The sequence below is a fragment of the Budorcas taxicolor genome, chromosome 16 (assembly GCF_023091745.1).
Source record: "Budorcas taxicolor isolate Tak-1 chromosome 16, Takin1.1, whole genome shotgun sequence".
Lineage (NCBI taxonomy): Eukaryota > Metazoa > Chordata > Mammalia > Artiodactyla > Bovidae > Budorcas > Budorcas taxicolor.
The window spans coordinates 66,964,262-66,983,677 of NC_068925.1; the positions used below are offsets into that span (position 1 = coordinate 66,964,262).

A 19,416-nucleotide genomic window follows, 5' to 3' on the forward strand; every position below is an offset into this window, starting at 1 on the left:
CTCCTGGAGCTTGCTCAAACTCATGTCCATTGAGTTGGTGATGCCACCCATCATTCTCTGTCATCCCCTTCTCCTCCTGCCTTCAATCTTTCCCAGCATCAAGGTCTTCTCCAGTGAGTGGGCTCTTTTTACTTTTTTTTTTTCTTTCCATTTTTACAGTGTTGTGATTTCTGCCATAGAGCATTTACTTTTTAAAAGGACTTGCAACAGAGGAGCCTGGTAGGCTACAGCCCATGGGGTCGCAAAGAGTCGAACACGACTGAGCGACTTCACTTTAAAAAAAAAAAAAAAAGGACTTGCAATGTAAATTCTTTCCCTGTCTCTTTGAGATCTGTCTTCTACTCTCAAGAATGTGTCTTTCATGGACTAGGGAGCCATTTCTCTGAAATGTAGTCATCAGAAAAGATATAACCCCTATCTCCCAGTCTCTGGAGGATAGGTACCCAAGTTCAATAAGCATCAGTTAGCAAACAGATGACTTGGCAAGCCATCCGCTTGCCTTCCTCAGCCTCTCTTCTCCTAGCTTCTCTGGACATCATCTTTCCCATACTAAGCAGTATTGTACCTCTTTTGTTCTCATGTCTTCTGCTGACTCTGCTGAGATTCTCACATTTTACCCTAAGCAGTTGATTGAAGTATTTCTTAAAGTAAGACAATTCCCTCCATAAGATAAATTCAAGTGCCACTTATAAAGAGAATTTTTCACCTGATACAGCTCATATAAATCTCCATATATATCTATTTGCATGTCATTCTTGAATCCCTTATCACCGTGCTTATAAAAGATGATGACCAGCAAGCAAATAAATATTCTCTGCCTTATCAAAGAGCAAAATTATCAACAGACAGGGGAGAGATTTCACTAAATTAAGGACACTTACTAGTGGCAATTAAAAAGTCCATTACTTCACACATCAAAAAGCACTTGAATGGCGATTTATTTTGCTGCATAAAATATGTAAAAATAAAATTCATATAGCTATTTAAGAGATTATGAGGCTATTAAAATACATTAAAGGGTTTAGTGCTAAACCGTGTCCACCCAAAGCACAAAATTCCCTGCCCGTATCTAAATGTCAACCTTGAAACAATTAATTTCCTGAAAATTCTCTAAAAGTTATTTTTTATTCTACTGCCCATTCTACTGCCTTCACCTTTAGTCTCTGTTTTCTTTTTCCTTCTCTAGAGACTAGCTTGTATTACTATTAGCTGAAAACCCCAAACTACAGATTGTTTACTTCACACCTAATTAGTACCCTCAGTGAAAATGACAACTTGTTGTAAGTAAGCAAATTATGATGAGTCTGGAATGACTAGTCTATCTACCAAGAACATGCTGGATGATAAAGTAGGTAACACTTATTAGCTATGTATTATGTGTAGTCATTTTAGTGTATATTTTCCTTTAAGTCTTATGATCCGGTGGCAGGTGAATATAAGCATCCCTATTTTATAATTTAGGAAATGACACTGAAGGAGGTTAAGCAACTGCCCCCTCACCCTCAAATTAAATAGCTAGGAAGTGACAGAACTTGTTATAAATTCAATATTGTTTTTTCTGACTCAAAAACCTATGCCCTTAATATAATAAAATTTTGTCATGTACTACTAATTTTCACATTCTACACACATTTGTTCTTTGGGTGTTTTTATCCGAAATTAGGAATTCAGGTAGCTCTCTCGTAGATACTGTGCCTCAGTGTGTTGAACAGATACAGTTAAGGTAGCAGTGCACTATTAACCAAAAAAGTGCCACTAGTTTCAAGTAATTTTAATACATCCAAGAAACATTTAAATTGCTTTTCACCTAAAAAACTTACTTCTTTATTGTGAGCTATACATATTTTCTAGACATTATTTACTAAATCCTGGCAGGTTTTTATTTCTCTGAAACCATAAATAAATACACAAAATATTTTTAAAATTTTATTTATTAACAATTATTATTAAGAAAAATCACATTTTTGCTTTGTTGTATACTTTTTTTTTTACTTTATTTTACTTTACAATACTGTATTGGTTTTGCCATACATCAACATGAATCCGCCATGGGTGTATCTGAGTTCCCAGTCCTGAACACTGTTTACCAGAGGCAGGGGGTGAGGGGAGGGGAGACTGGCAGAAGGTGGTCAAAGGGTAAAAACTCCCATTCATAAGATAAATAAGTACTAGAGATATAATGTACAACATGACATTGACAGCTATCGCTAGCACTGCTGTATGTTATGAAGGAACGTTGTCAAGAGAGTAATTCTATGAATTCTCATCACAAAGAGAAACTTTTTTTCCTTTTCATCTTTTTCCTTCTTTCTCTCCTTTTTATTGTATCTGTACGAGAAGATGAATGTTAGCTGACTCTATTGTGGTAATTATCTCATTATATATATATAAATAGAACTATCCTGCTGAGTGCCTTAAACTTATACAGTGAACTTATAAGTTTACTTATAAGTAAACTTATACAGTATGTCAATGGTTTCTCAATAAAACTGGGGGGAAAAGAATTTTAAATAAATATGCAAGAGAGTCAGTTTACATTAAAAAATTCCATGTACAGTCTCATCAAAAAGAATAAAATACCTAGGAATAAACCTAACTGAAAAGGCAAAAATCCTGTATTCCAAAAACTATAAGACACTGATGAAGGAAATTTAAGATGAAGCAAATAGTTGGAGAGAGCATTTCCATGCTCTTGGGTTAGAAGAACTAATATTGTTAAAAAGACCATATTACCCAAAGAAATCTACAGGTTCAATGCAAAATCTATCAAAACACCAATGAAACTTTTCACAGAACTAGAACAAATAATTCTAAAATTTGTATGGAAACACAAAAGACCTGAATAGCCAATACAAACAAGAAAGGAGAACAAAGCTGGAAGTATCATGCTTCTTTATATCAAGCTATAGTACAAAGCTAGTCACCAAAACAGTATGATACTGTTACAAAAACAGACACAAAGATCAGTGGAATAGGATAGAGAGCCCAGAAATGTACCCACATTTATATAAGCAATTTATAACAAAGAATATACAGTGTGGAAAAGATAGCTGTGGAAGATAGTCTCTTCAATAAATAGTGTTGGGAAATGTGACAGCTATATGCAAAATAATCAAAGTGGACTACTCTCTCACACCATGCACAGAAATAAATTCAAATGGATTAAAGACTTAAATCATAAAACTCCTAAAATAAAAAATAGCACAATCTCTGATATTGATCTTGATATCTTAATAATATTCCGGGGGGGGAAAATGTATTTGGGTGGATATGTCTCCTTAGGCAAGAAAAACAACAGCAAAAATAAACAAATGGGATTACATCAAACTAAAAGGCTTTTGCACAACAAAAAGAAACTGTCAACAAAACAGAAAGGCCATCTACTGAATGGAAGAAGATATTTGCAAATAATATATCTGATATGGGATTAATTTCCAAAATATACAAAGAGTCATACAACTCAACATCAGGAAAACAAACGACCCCATTAAAAAGTAGGCAGAGCTGTATGGGAAAAGAATATTAAAAAGAGTGGAGATATATATATGTATAATTGATTCACCTTACAGCTGTAATGAACACAATATCATAAATCAACTCTACTCCAATAAAAGTTTTTTAATAAATAAAAGTGATATATCATTGCTTTAAAAAAAAGTAAGCAGAAGATGTGAATAGACGTTTTTCCAAAAACAGACACACAAATGGCCAACAGGCACATGAAAAAATGCTTCACATCACTAACCACCAGAAAAATGCAAATCAAAACCATGGTGAGATGCTCCCTCTCACCTGTCAGAATGGCTCTTATCAAAGAGTAATAAATAAATTAAAAGTGTTGGCAAGAAGGTGGAAAAAGGGGAACCCTTGCGCATTGTTGGTGTGCCCTGTAAATTGGTGCGGCCACTGTGGAAAACAATACATAGTTTCCTCAAAAAATTAAAAATAGAACTACCATAACATCCAACAACTCTGCTCCTAGGTTTTTCCAAAAACAATGAAAATACTAATTCAAAAAATATACGCATCCTTATGTTTATTACAGCCTTATTTATCACAGCCAAGATGTGGAAGCAACCCAAGTGCCCATCAGGAGATGGATAGATAAAGAAGACATAGTATATACATATACAGAGGAATACAGTGAGTGTCTGCATGCTCAGTTGCTTCAGCCAGGTGTGACTCTTTGCGACCCCATGATCTGTACCCGTCAGGCTCCTCTATCCATGGGATTCTCCAGGCAAGAATACTGGAGTGGGTTGCCATGCCCTTTTCCAGGGAATCTTCCCCACTCAGGAATCAAACTCATGTCTCCCACATCTCCTGCATTGCAGGCAGATTCTTTACCCATTGAGCCACCTGGGAAGCCTATGATGGAATATTACTCACCCATTAAAAAAACAATGAAATGTTGCCATTTGAGACCACATGGAAGGACCTAGGGGGCTTCCCTGGTAGCTCAGCTGCTAAAGATTCTGCCTGCAATGCAGGAGGCCCCCGTTCGATTCCTGAGTCGGGAAGATTCCCTGGAGAAGAGATAGACTACCCACTCCAGTATTCTTGGGCTTCCCTGGTGGCTCAGATGATAAAGAATCTGCCTGCAGTGCAGGAAACCTGGGTTTGAGCTTCCTGCTCCAAGCTCATGAAGAATCGGACACAGCTGAAGCAACTTAGCACATACACATTGAAGTTTAAAAAGGGATTTATTTATTCACTGATAGCGCATTGACAGTAGAAAAGGCAGTATAATATGTTAGTTAGAGGGTAGGTTTTCAGATCAGTCATACTAAGATTTGATGGTGACTCAAGCAGATACTTGCTGTGTGACTTTTATATCTTCTAGCCTCATATTTTTCGTATGTTAAGTGGTGATAAAGTAGGCTTCCCTGGTGGCTAAGAGGGTAAAGAATCTGCCTGCAATGCAGGAAACCTGGGTTCGATCCCTATGTTGAGAAGATCTGGAGGAGGGCATGGCAACCCACTCCAGTATTGCCTGGAGAATCCCCATGGACAGAGGAGCCTGGTAGGCTACAGCCCATGGGGTCACAGAGTTGGACATGACTAAGCACAGCACAGCACATGTAGATATAAAAATTAAATGAAAGAATGTATGCTTCTCAACAGCACATTATCTAACACTTGAGAAATGTTTTTTCTGTCCATTACAAATATTAAAATATTATTTCAGAATATGGCGAAATGCTTACAACATAATATTAAAATTTGAACTATATGCAGAAAATGATTGCAATTGTACTATAAATATTGCTATAATCTACTGATATGTTATATTAATGTGCAACTTTTTTTCTCACTAGCCTCTCTCTAGGCAAGACCTCAGGTTTGTCTCCCCAGTCTTCCTCGGGATTTCTGGGAAGCTTCAGGGTATATCACATGTACATTACATTCCCACAACATACAAGCTGCTGCTGCTGCTAAGTCGCTTCAGTCGTGTCCGACTCTGTGTGACCCTATAGACGGCAGCCCACCAGGCTCCCCCATCCCTGGGATTCTCCAGGCAAGAACACTGGAGTGGGTTGCCATTTCCTTCTCCAACATACAAGCTACTTCTGGTGAAATCTAATCCATAGCAACTGGCTGGAACTTCTTCAGCCTCCAAGGCCAGTTTTGTAATTAAAAGTGATCTGAAATTCTTTGTACATCCTAGCTTTGGTACCTGAACTTAAACTGAAATATTCTTTAATTGTCCATGAAGAATTAATGCTGCCTGACTTCTACTAACTTTCCTAGTAATTATTCTCTCCTTTTTTGTCATTTGTACCTCTAAATCAATCTTACTATATGCTGCCCTATTTTTATTTCTAAAATATTTTTAGTGGAAAATTATTTAAATTCTATAGTGCTTTCCAATCTTCAAAAGTTTCATACACATGATTTCATATAATCCCATAATAACCCTTTTTTAAAAAGTTCTCCAGCCCTACATTGACCCTTCTCTTTCTCTTTCTCCTGCTTCCCTCTCCCCACTGGTAACCACTAGTTTGCTCTCTATATCTTTGAATCTTATGTTGCCCTATCTGAAAACTGTCTTTCTTTCGTAGGTACAGTTTTGCCTTTTATTGAGTTGACTTTTTTTTGACTGATAGTGATTTAACCTCCTAGATTATAAATTCCTTATGAGAAGAGACTAGAATTTCTTTTTCTTTAGCATCCCCCTGTAACATCCACTATAATTCTACCTTAGACAAAGTATGAACTTGGAAATTTTTGATTAATGCAATCTCAAAGATACAGTAGGGAATAAATTATGTAATAGGCAACTATAACTCAGTATTAAATCCCTCTGTGCTAACAGAGTGGACCTTTACTTGTTAACTTGTCCCAACACTCCTCACATCACCACAGTCCAGCCCATCCTGAAACAGTGGAGAGGTAGCAAAACCTCTATTCTGGGCTCTTCTGACCTGGCAAATTCCTCCCCAACCCGGGCTGCTGAGACATGGGCTGAACGTGAGACAAGCTTTCATAAGGAACAAGGCAGACGGAGGCACTGGTGTGCTGCATTCAACATGTGCTACCCTGTATTCTTGATCAATTTCTAGTGTATGCTTTTTTCTGCTTCTTTGTTGGTTACAGGTAAAAATGAAAATAATCTCAACCCACTCGTCATTCAAACCAAGCTTTAAACCTGAGTCAGCCTGTGTGGTCTGACCTGCCTCTTCAGGTACAACTGTAAATCCTTTATATACATTATTTCATCTAATCCTCACAAAACAGGGTGATGTGGCAAAGACATTGCTCACCAATGATTCCATAGCCTTTGCATTTCCCATCCTCCCTTGCAGATAGGTTAGGGCCATGTGACTAGTTCTGTCCAATACACTAAGTAGAAAAAACATATGTCTCTTTAGGGGCCAACGAAGTTAAAAGCCAGTACGCCTCCTCCATTCCTCTTCTGCTATAAAATCCTTGGATTGAAAGCTGTTAGTCATAAGAGGGAGGGCTGCCACATCCATACTGGAATCAATGAGAGCAAAAAATATAATTTAATTGTGTTAAACCACTTAGATTCAAAAATTTGTAGCTGCAGCATAGTCTTCCCTGTCCTGACTAACATAGATGACATTCAGAATATTTAATAACCAATTAAATATTAGTACAGAATGGGCCCTATCAGAATGAATGAAATGACCAATCAGAACAGACATTGGCTGTACACAGCTATATGAGTCCATACCAGATCAACAGCCCAGAAAATAACTCTACAAATTTATCCCAATTTCATAGTTGCTTCAATTGATTAAGTTCAAAGAAGGTCAAGTGGCCTGCCAAAAATCAATGACTTCCATCCAGGCCTTCTTCATACAAAGTCTGTTCTCTTTCTGTTTCAACATTCTGCTTCCTACTTGTTGAATGATGTGTAAATTACTTCAGCAACTCATGAAAAGTAGCTTTTGATGCTGCAATAGAACCATTCAAATAGTTTGTTTATCTAAACCATGTTCATTTGCTCAGTTGTCCAACTCTTTGCAACCCTATGGACTATAGCCCGCTAGGCTCCTCTGTCCATGGAATTTTCCAAGCAAGAATGCTGGAGTGGTTGCCATTTTCTCCTCCATGGGATCTTCCTGACCCAGGGATCAAAACCACGTCTTCTGGGTCTCATGCATTGGCAGGAGGATTCTTTACCACTTGGGAAGCCCAATAGTATATGGTTATTATTTCAAGTTTGCTTTAACTTGAACACCTTCTAGCCTCTGTGTAACATGTAATGTTACATGTAATGTGTAATATAATGTCTAGCATTATATTTTGCCTTTCTTTTAAATTTTCCTTCTGTCATTATTCATAATTAATCCCGAAACTATAGTATTTAAGTTGATATATCCAACTTTATGATATAATATATATTTAAAAGGCAAGAGAAAATTAAATTGGATGAAATGCTAGCTTTTGGCATAGTTCTTTTGCTCCTGCTGCTCGTTCTTCATTTAAATTCATAAGTCTCTTTTCTCCATGACAGGATAATCATCTCCACAGCAACTAACTATTATACCACAAAGGAAGATGCCTATGAGTGAGAACTGATCAGCAGGAGCTGAGCAACACTTAGGCAACAGAGATTCTATTTTCACACAAATATCTCTAATTATAATAAGCTAAGGAGGAACTATATCATTCCCTTCATCCCCCCCAAATACAAGCCCAGCTGTTGCTACATAGTTCCCCACAAAAAGATGGTACTTTCAACAACAGAGAACTTTAATAAAAGCATATGCCTATGAAGAGATGGTATCACCTATTATTGTGAGGTAAACGTGTATCTAGACTGAAAAGCTGCTGCTGCTGCTGAGTTGCTTCAGTCGTGTCCGACTCTGTGCGACCGCATAGACGGCAGCCCACCAGGCTCCTCCATCCCTGGGATTCTCCAGGCAAGAACACTGGAGTGGGTTGCCATTTAATGGTTAAATTAAAATCACATTACAGCATGATTCAAGAGTCAAAATTAAAGCAGGGTCTGTTTCACAGATTGTTAATAATATTCAAACAACAAGCCAAAACCTATTTAAAGGTGAAAGAAAAGGTACAGAAATGGTTACTGGCCAAATGATAATTATTACCAGAGCTGCTTTTTCCAAAGAGGAAATTTGGAATGGGAGTGGTGGTGGTCAGGAGCTTGTAGGGGTGTAATCACAGCAATAATAACATGTATTACATTTGAAATGGGTCTGAATACTTTACAACGCAATTTCAAGACAGCACTTTCGCTGACAGAATTCTCTAGGGAATCTGAAACCACACTGCATACTCACGATGGACTTCTCTGGTGGTCCCGTAAATGAAACTATGTGCTTCCACTGCAGGGGGCTTCTCTGGTCAGGAACTATGACCCCACATGCCAAGACCCCACATACCAAGTTCAGTTCAGTTGCTTAGTCATGTCTGACTCTTTGCGACCCCTTGGACTGCAGCAGGCCAGGCCTCCCTGTCCATCACCAACTCCCGGAGTTCACTCAAACTCACGTCCATCGAGTTGGTGATGCCATCCAGCCATCTCATCCTCTGTTATCCCCTTCTCTTCCTACCCCCAACCCCTCCCAGCATCAGAGAGTCTTTTCCAATGAGTCAACTGTTCGCATGAGGTGGCCAAAGTACTGGAGTTTCAGCTTTAGCATCATTCCTTACAAAGAATACCCAGGACTGATCTCCTTTAGAGTGGACTGGTTGGATCTCCTTGCAGTCCAAGGGACTCTCAAGAGTCTTCAAAAGCATCAGTTCTTCAGCGCTCAGCTTTCTTCACAGTCCGACACTCACGTCCATACATGACTACTGGAAAAACCATAGCCTGGACTAGATGGACCTTTGTTGGCAAAGTAATGTCTCTGCTTTTGAATATGCTGTCTAGGTTGGTCAAAACTTTTCTTCCAAGGAGTAAGTGTCTTTTAATTTCATGGCTGCAGTCACCATCTGCAGTGATTTTGGAGCCCAAAAAATTAAAATCAGACACTGTTTCCACTGTTTACCCATCTATTTGCCATGAAGTGATGGGAACAGATGCCATGATCTTCATTTTCTGAATGTTGAGCTTTAAGCCAAATTTTTCATTCTCCTCTTTCACTTTCATCAAGAGGCTTTTTAGTTCCTCTTCACTTTCTGCCATAATGGTGTCATCTGCATATCTGATGTTATTGATATTTCTCCCGGCAATCTTGATTCCAGCTTGTGCTTCATCCAGCCCAGTGTTTCTCATGATGTACTCTGCATATAAGTTAAAAAAGCAGAGTGTCAAAAAGCCTTGACATACTCCTTTTCCTATTTGGAACCAGTCTGTTGTTCCATGTCCAGTTCTAACTGTTGCTTCCTGACCTGCATACAGGTTTCTCAAGAGGCAGGTCAAGTGGTCTGATATTCCCATCTCTTTCCGAATTTTCCAGTTTATTGTGATCCACACAGTCAAAGGCTTTGGCATAGTCAATGAAGCAGAAGTAGATGAGTGGTGTGGGTCAAAAAAAAAAAAAAAACACCTACTTTGTCAACAAAGTTCCATCTAGTCAAGGCTATGGTTTTTCCAGTAGTCATGTATGGATGTGAGAGTTGGACTATAAACAAAGCTGAGCACCGAAGAAATTGATGCTTTTGAACTGTGGTGTTGGAGAAGACTCTAGAGAGTCCCTTGAACTGCAAGGAGATACAACCAGTCCATCCATATGTTCATTGGAAGGACTGATGTTGAAGCTGAAACGCCAATACTTCGGCCACCTGATGCGAAGACCTGACTCATTTGAAAAGACCCTGATGCTGGGAAAGATTGAGGGCAGGAGGAGAAGGGGATGACAGAGGATGAGATGGTTGGATGGCATCACCGACTCAATGGACATGGGTTTGGGTGAACTCTGGGAGTTGGTGATGGACAGGGAGGCCTGGCATGCTGCGGTTCATGGGGTTGCAAAGAGTCGGACATGACTAAGCGACTGAACTGAACTGAACTGAATTGGTGATGGAACACAAGAAAATGATGGCTGATCACTAGGCTGCCTATTGCCCACCATTTTTACTTTGGTTTCATAGAATTTTAAGCCAAATCAATCATCTACAATCTTACAAGCGACATGCATTGTTTGAAGAATATCAATCTCTTCTCTCCCACTAGATGATAAGCATTTTGAGGGCAGGCATCATGTCATATGATTATGTTATTTCCTATAATGCTCAAGACAAGCCACGATAAAGAGGTTCTGTCTCAATATAATACTGAAATGGCAAGGTCCTCATCTGTGTTACAGCAAGAAAAGTATAGACTTAGGTCTATCAGAGATGATTAATGTAGGACAATTTTCTGAACCCTTTATTGCAGTGATGGGTATTCTCCTGTCTGCCCATTTTCTTCCAACCTAGTAAGTAGACAGAAAACAGAATGAAATCAGAAAGCAAGCTAGAAAAAGAAATACAGATTGGAAAGTCTTGGTCAGACACTGAGAGTTAGAGTTGCTGAAGATCCCAGCATACAGAGGATATGCCTTCAGATCCTTTTTTTCTTTTAAACAAGCAATCACCTTGTTACTGTGACCTGGTAAGAATCTCCTTCCTGCCTAATTAAATTCTGTACTATCTTTTTGTTTTTCTTTTGGCCTCCCTTTAGACAAACCCTTTAAACTTAAAAAACCTTAACCAATATAGATTGTCACCCTCTTTTTTTGCAAGAGGGTGTTTCCCTTGCTTTCATGAGGCTACATGCATTGTGCTAAGTTGCTTCTGTCGTGTCCAACCCTTCACCACACTATGGACTGTAGCCCACTAGGTTTCTCTGTCCATGGGATTCTCCAGGCAAGAATACTGGAATGGGTTTTCATGCCCTTCTCCAGAAGATCTTCCCAACCAGGGATCGAACCCACAGTCTCTTGGATTTTCTTTCATCTGTCTTCACCTCCTCTTTTGCTCTTGGATCCATTCACTCTTCCTTCCTCTCCACACTGCATGAAAGTGACCAAGTTCCAAGTTACAGAGCAGAGCCCTCTGACTCTCAGTATATCCACTCTCCATTGGAACCTTCAGCAAGTTTAACTCTCAGCTCTTGACCAGGGCTTTCTATCTGTACCTCTATTTCCAATTTCCATTTTGAGCTCAGATCTGTGTTTTTTACCTACTGCTGGAAATTTGCACTTAGTTTTCTTGCCTTTAATTCACACTCAACTCATCTGAGATAAAATTCTTAATCTTTTTTCACAAATTAGTACCCCCTCTGACCTTCACTTTTTGATACTAGTATTCCTCCAGGCTGAAGATGTGAAAAATGGTAGTCTTATAAAAAAAGAGAATTGGTGATTTTAAGGACAAAATCAACATCAAATCAACATCAAAATCTAGGGTAGAATCTTCTGGGGGAACAAAACTAAACACTAAGGCTCCCAAGTGGTGCTACAGGTAAAGAACCCGCCTGCCAATGCAGAAGGCAGAAGAGATGTGAGTTTGATTCCTAGTTTGGGAAAATCCTCTGGAGTAGGAAATGGCTACACACTTCAGTATTCTTGCCTGGAAAATTCCATGGGCAGTGGAGTCTGGCAGGCTACAGTCCATGGGGCCACAAAGAGTCGGACATGACTGAGTGCTCACACACAGAACTTAAGGGTTACATTCCCGGTTCAAGTCAAGTTTATGGTTATGCATCTTGCTCGGTTTAATTGCTGTAGAAGAGCATTGGCCCCAGACCAAGTTCAAGCTTTACAACTCCATCTGTTGAGGAAAGACAAGCTTCCTGGAGAATCAAATAATTCCCCACTTCCCCACTAGTTTTTTTTTTTTTTTTTTCCAAGCTGTTTTAATAAAACAGAGCTCAACAGATTTTCTTTTCAGAAGTATCCAAGTGAATCCAGTGACTTCAGGCCCACAGCTCTTCCTGAACTTTGAGGATTCTGTTGTACTCAAGATCCTAGAGAATTTTTGGACTCCTTTCTCTCACTCTCATGTTCAGTTTGACACTAACACAGGTTTTCTTTCTCTAATATGCCTCTCAAATGTCTGTATTCTTTTCCACTCCCTCTATTGCCACCAGGTCCAGGTTCTTATTACCTTATTCCTGAAGTACTTTTTGTCACTCTTTGCTATCTCCTTGCCTTTCTGTCTCCAGTGATCAAGTCCTGTGGTCAGAAAGCACCTTGGAATAAGCTAGTCCAAAGTCCATATAACTCTTGAATCACTTCCCCAGAGTCTCTTAGTAATCCTCTAATCTAGGATAATTAATCCATCTCAAGCACAGTGATGAAGTTGAGTACCATATTACTTCTTGCTTTTCAAAACCTTCCAATGGGTTTCCAGAGTGAAAATTGAACTCTGGAGCTCATATTCAAGTAAGGCTCACAGGCTATAATAGTCATCTACCTCTTCAGCCTTCCATCTCACCACACAGCCTCTCCACCACTCATAGCAAACACTCCAGAATTCCTTGGGCTTCCCCTGTGGCTCAGCTGGTAAAGAATCTGCCTGCAATGTGGGAGACCTAGGTTTGATCCCTGGGTTGGGAAGATCCCCTGGTGAAGGGAACGGTTACCATACTCCTGTATTCTGGTCTGGAGAATTCCATGGACTGTATATTCCATGGGGTCGCAAAGAGTCACGACTGAATGATTTTGACTTTCACAGAGTTTCTCAAATACACTGTGTAGTTGAACTTGGCTTATTTTGGTTCCCTCTATTCTAGAATGTGTCATTTTCTGCTAACCAAAATCCTGCTTCTTCTTCAAGATCTAAGACTCAAACACTCCTTGTTTGAAATTGTCTTTTCCTCTCTTCTCCCACAGCATTTCATTTGTATTAAAGAGAATGGCTTTACTAGTAGCTCTGAATATGTTTCTCTTTCAGAAAACTGTGAGCTTCTTGAGTGCATGTATTATGCAATATTTTTTTTTCTTGAGGAATTCTCAAGAAATGGAAAATTCCCTATTCTCACTTTCTGCTTTTCAGACCTTTTGGTTGGTCTTATATGTGACAAAGAGTTTTTACATAATTATTGATGAAACATTCAACCTCTCACTCTGTACTAGCAGATTGAATTCTTGGCACAAATAATACACTGGGGCTAATGACTAGAGCAATAGCAGGATAACTGCTTTCCTGGCATAGAATTCCAGTGGGGTAAACTGTAACTTCTAGTGCTTAGTGGTGGCAATATTTTCCTCATTAGACCTATTCATGGAATGTGGTTTTGGGCATTCTTCCTAAAAGTTTAGCCTTGAGTCTAAATGTTCCAATCATTCCAACCATTCTGTGAACTACCTCATACCTTTTCATAAAACTTCTTTTCCACTCAGTCAGCCAAAGTCAGCTTCTGTTGCTTGCAACCAAGAACCCTGACTGATAAAGACATTTTCCTTCATTCCCCATAGACCAACTAAGTCAGGATCTCAATATTTACAAGACTTTACTGAAGGGTCAGGGATACCATGAGGAAAATACTGTATTAAAAGTAACCTATCACAGGCTATCAGAAAAGCGATGCTTTCAGGGGCTGCAAGCCCAGCCTGTGCTCACAGAGAAATTTCACAGGCCCCTGTGCTTCATTCCTGGCATGGCTACAGGTGCTAGCTTTATCCCCACCACAACCAATTATTCTCAGGCAGAGTACACAGTGCCCAAGGCCCACAGTGCTTTTATGGACCCATTAAAATGTTTTTGTTTAATTTTTTTTAATTGAACTTTAAAATTGGATAAATTATAATAAAAATATAATAAATTCAGCCTGGATTACACAACACAGTCATAAAATGTGTGTGTCTGTGTGTAAAACAGTATAGTGAAATAAAAAATAGACCCACACATATACATTTAATTGAATATTTACAATGGTGCCAAGTCAATTCAGTGGGATAGGAAAGTTAGTTAAACAAATGGTGTTGCAACACTTGGAAAAAATGTATGGAAAAAAAGAAATCTTGAGCACTCATTTCAGCGTCTTGTATACTGAAATTAGAATGATAACAGAGAAGACTAGCACAGCCTTCACACAAGGATAATGTGTGAATTCAAGAAGCGGTCCGTATTTTTAAGACAGTTGCTTTTAAGTAATCTTACCACACACAAGAAAAAACAGTAAGTGATAGATATGTTAATTAGCTTGATAGTGTTAATTTATTCACAATGTGTACATACATTTACCAAATTCTTTTAATTAGAACAATCTAATTAAATAAAGGACAAAAACCTAAACCGACCACTATCTCATCCAAGAAGATATACACATGGCAAATAAGCATATGAAAAATATGATCAATCCCACTCTAGTGTTCTTGCCTGGAGAATCCCAGGGACGGGCGAGCCTGGTGGGCTGCCATCTGGGGTCACACAGGGTCAGACATGACTGAAGCGACTTAGCAGCAGTAGCATACGTCATTCAGCTCAGTTCAGTTGCTCAGTTGTGTCCAACTTTTTGTGACCCCATGGACTGCAGCACACCAGGCCTCCCTGTCCATCACCAACTCCTGGAGTATACATTATTAGCCAACTACAAATTAAAACAACAATGAGATATCACTACACATCCATTAGAATGGCCCAAGAAACCGCCACAACATTGTAAAGCAATTATCCTCCAATTCAAAAAAATAAAAGAATGGCCCAAACATAACACACTAACAGCAACCAAAGGCTGGTGAGCATGAGGAGCAACAGAAACTCTCATTCATTGTTGGTGGGAATACAAAATGATGCAGACTTTGGAAGATAGTTTGGCAGTTTCTCATGAAACTAAACATATCTTCTCAAGTGGCTCAGTACTGAAGAATCTGCCTGCCAATGCTGGAGACACAGAAGATGTGGGTTCAAACCCTGGGTCAGGAAGATCTTGGAGGGGGAAATGGCAACCCACTCCAGTATTCTTGCCTGGAAAATTCCATGGACATGGAGATTGATGGGCTGCAGGCTATAGTGTTGCAAAGAGCTGGATAAGACTGAACATGCAAGTACCTGCCCAAACATATTTTTATTGTGTGATACAACAATTGCACTCCTTGGTGTTCACCCAAATATGCTGAAAAGTTATGTATATGGATGTATATGGATGTTTATAGAAGCTTTATTCATAATTGCCAAAACTTGGAGGCAACCAAGATTTCCTTTGGTAGATGAATGGATAAATTGTGGAATATTACTCAGCACTAAAAATATGAGATTTCAAGCCATGAAAAGACACAGAGGAATCTTAAATGCATATTACTAAGTGAAAGTAGCCAGTCTGAAAAGGCTACATCCTAAATGATTCCAACTATATGACATTCTGGAAAAGCCAAAACTCCAAAAACAGTAGAAAGATCAGCGGTTGTCAGGGGTTCAGGGGAGAGAGGGATGAATAGGCAGAGCATAGAGGAGTTTTTGGAGAAGGAAATGGCAACCCACTCCAGAGTTCTTGCCTGGAGAATCCCAGGGACGGGGGAGCCTGGTAGGCTGCTGTCTATGGGGTCGCACAGAGTCGGACATGACTGAAGTGACTTAGCACCAGCAGAAGAGTTTTAGAGCTTTGAAACTACTCTGTAAGACGTTATAGCGGTGGCTGCATGTCTAAACCCCTTGCATGTACAACACCAAGAGAAAACCCTAATGTAAACCACGGACATGGGGTGCAGAATGTTGATAGTGAGGGAGGCTGTGCATATGTAGTGACATGAGGTATAATTCTCTATATTTTCTGCTCAGTTTTGTTTCTAAACTGTTCTAAAAAATAAAGTCTTAAAAATTCAAGCCATAAACTGAGAGAGAATATTCTTATACATATATCCAATAAAGAATGTATATAATTATACCATTATATGTAAAGGCCTCCTACAAACAAAAAATAAAACCCAATTTAAAATGGGCAAAAGACTTGAATAGACATTTCACAAAAGTAGGCATACAAGTGGCCAGTAAGCTTGTGAAAAGATATCTAATATCATTAATCATCAGGGAAATATTAATTAAAATTGCATTGAAATTCTACATCACACCCACTAAAATGGCTAAATCTAAAGACTGACAACACCAGTTGTTGGCAAGTGTGTGGTAGAAGTGTAACTCTCATATGTTACTCAAAGGAGTATAAAGTGATACAGCTTTGGAAAACTATTTCAGTTCAGTTCAGTTGCTCAGTAGTGTCCAGCTCTTTACAACCCCATGTGCAGCATGCCAGGCCTCCCTGTCCATCACCAACTCCTGGAGTCCATCCAAACCCATGTCCATCGAGTCGGTGATGCCATCCAACCACCTTATCCTATGTCATCCCCTTCTCCTCCTGCCCTCAATCTTTCCCAGCATCAGGGTCTTTTCAAATGAGTCAGCTCTTTGCATCAGGTGGCCAAAGTATTGGAGTTTCAGCTTCAACATCAGTCCCTCCAATTAACACCCAGGACTGATCTCCTTTAGGATGGACTGGTTGGATCTCCTTGCAGTCCAAGGGACCCTCAAGAGTATTCTCCAACACCACAGTTCAAAAGCATCAGTTTCTTTAGTGCTCAGCCTTCTTTATAGTCCAACTCTCACATCCATACATGACTACTGGAAAAACCATAGCCTTGACTAGACAGAACTTTGTTGGCAAAGTAATGTCTCTGCTTTTCAATATGCTGTCTAGGTTGGTCATAACTTTCCTTCCAAGGAGTAAGCGTCTTAATTTCATGGTTGCAATCACCATCTACAGTGATTTTGGACCCCCCAAAAATAAAGTCTGACACTGTTTCCACTGTTTCCCCATCTATTTCCCATGAAGTGATGGGACTGGATGCCATGATCTTCGTTTTCTGAATGTTGAGCTTTAAGCCAACGTTTTCACTCTCCTCTTTCACTTTCATCAAGAGGATCTTTAGTTCCTCTTCACTTTCTGCCATAAGGGTGTCATCTGCATATTTGAGCTTATTGATATTTCTCCCGCCAATCTTGATTCCAGGTTGTGTTTCATCCAGCCCAGCATTTCTCATGATGTACTCTGCATAGAAGTTAAATAAGCAGGGGGACAATATACAGCCTTGACGTACTCCTTTTCCTATTTGGAACCTGTCTGTTCCATGTCCAGTTCTAACTGTTGCTTCCTGACCTGTGTATAGGTTTCTCAAGAGGCAGGTCAGGTGGTCTGGTATTCCCATCTCTTTCAGAATTTTCCAGTTTATTGTGATCCACACAGATAATTGTTTGGGATCTTTTAAAACTGTACTACCTAATGACCCAACAATTCCAACCCTAGTTTATCCTAGTTTATCCTAGTATATCCCTAGTTTAAGGATATTATCACTTCACAAAAACCTGACCAAGAGCGTTAAGAACAGCTTTATTCCAAAAACTGAAAGCATATACAGATGTCCATCAACAAGATTATGAAGTTTTGAAAAGATGTTTTATATTTGTATACAGAAATATTATTCAGTAATAAAATGGAAATGAACTACTAACAACATGGATAAATCTCTAAAACACTGCACAGAGTAAAAGAATCAGTGAAGTGAAATGAAAGTCACTTAGTTGTGTCCAACTCTTTGCAACCCCATGGACTGAATTCTCCAGTCCAGATTTGGAGTGGGTAGCCATTCTCTTCTGCAAGGGATCTTCCCAACCCAGGGACTGAACCCAGGTGTCCCGAAGTACAGGCAGATTCTTTACCAGCTGAGCCACCAGGGACACCCCAAAAGAATACATATTGTATAATTCTTTATTTTAGTGGGTGTGATGTGTAATTCCATTTATGTGACTTTAAAAGCATGGTGATAGAAATGAGAATGCTGCTACTGCTGCTGCTAAGTCGCTTCAGTTGTGTCTGACTCTGTGCGACCCCATAGACAGCATCCCATCAGGCTCCCCTGTCCCTGGGATTCTCCAGGCAAGAATACTGGAGCAGGTTGCCATTTCCCTCTCCAATGCATGCATATGCTAAGTCGCTTCAGTTGTGTCCAACTCTATGCGACCGTATGGACAGCGGCCCACCAGGCTTCTGTCCATCGGATTCTCTAGGCAAGAATACTGGAGTGGGTTGCCGTTTCCTTCTCTAAGAAATGAGAATATGATTGTTTATTTGGGAAGGGAAATAGATTGAAGGAAGACATAAAGGAATTTTTTAGGGGCAATGAAATTATCTTATAACTTGATTGGAGTGCTGGTTAAGCTCCCTCATAGGTCAGATGGTAAAGAATCTGTCTGCAATGCAGAGACCTGGGTTCAATCCCTGGGTCGGGAAGATCCCCTGGAGAAGGAAAAGGCAACCCACTCCAGTGTTCTTGCCTGGAGAATCCCACGGACAGTAGAACGTGGCGGGCTACGGTCCATGGGGTCACAATAGTTGGACATGTTCAATTCAATCCAGTTACTCAGTCATATCCGACTCTTTGCAACCCCATGAACTGCAGCACTCCAGGCCTCCCTGTCCATCACCAACTCCCAGAGTTCACCCAAACCCATGTCCATTGAGTCGGTGATGCCATCCAACCATCTCATCCTCTGTCGTTCCCTTCTCCTGCCCTCAATCTTTCCCAGAATGAGGGTCTTTTCAAATGAGTCATTTCTTCGCAACAGGTGGCCAAAGTATTGGAGCTTCAGCTTCAACATCAGTCCTTCCAGTGAACACCCAGGACTGATTTCCTTTTGGATGGACTGGTTGGATCTCCTTGCACTCCAAGGGCCTCTCAAGAGTCTTCTCCAACACCATGTTCAAAAGCATCAATTCTTCTACGCTCAGCTTTCTTTATAGACTTAGCAACTAGACCACCACCACCACCTACATTTGTTAAAACTCATCCAGTTGTACACTTAATGAATATTGTATTTCATTGCCTGTCACTTTAACCTCCTTAAGAAAGAAATGTGACCTTAGGCTTGTTAAGCAAGACATATCATATACACATCTTTTTCATTTTCTTTCCCCTCAAAGAGTATACAGAACACAGTGAGGGCTCAGTACACATGTGAGGAAAGTTAAATGAAGAAATTGTTTTAAAAGTTTATAGCCAT

At 39.7% G+C, this 19,416-nt stretch overlaps 1 non-coding gene and 1 pseudogene across 1 annotated transcript; one reads left to right on the plus strand and one right to left on the minus strand.

Annotated features, from left to right (window-relative positions):
- The window catches only part of LOC128061299 (40S ribosomal protein S4-like), a 53,857-nt pseudogene that overhangs the window by 21,996 nt on the left and 12,445 nt on the right, over window positions 1-19,416 (minus strand).
- LOC128061930 (U6 spliceosomal RNA) lies at window positions 14,391-14,499 on the plus strand. Its single transcript, XR_008200780.1, has one exon. It is a non-coding gene; the product is annotated as a U6 spliceosomal RNA (small nuclear RNA).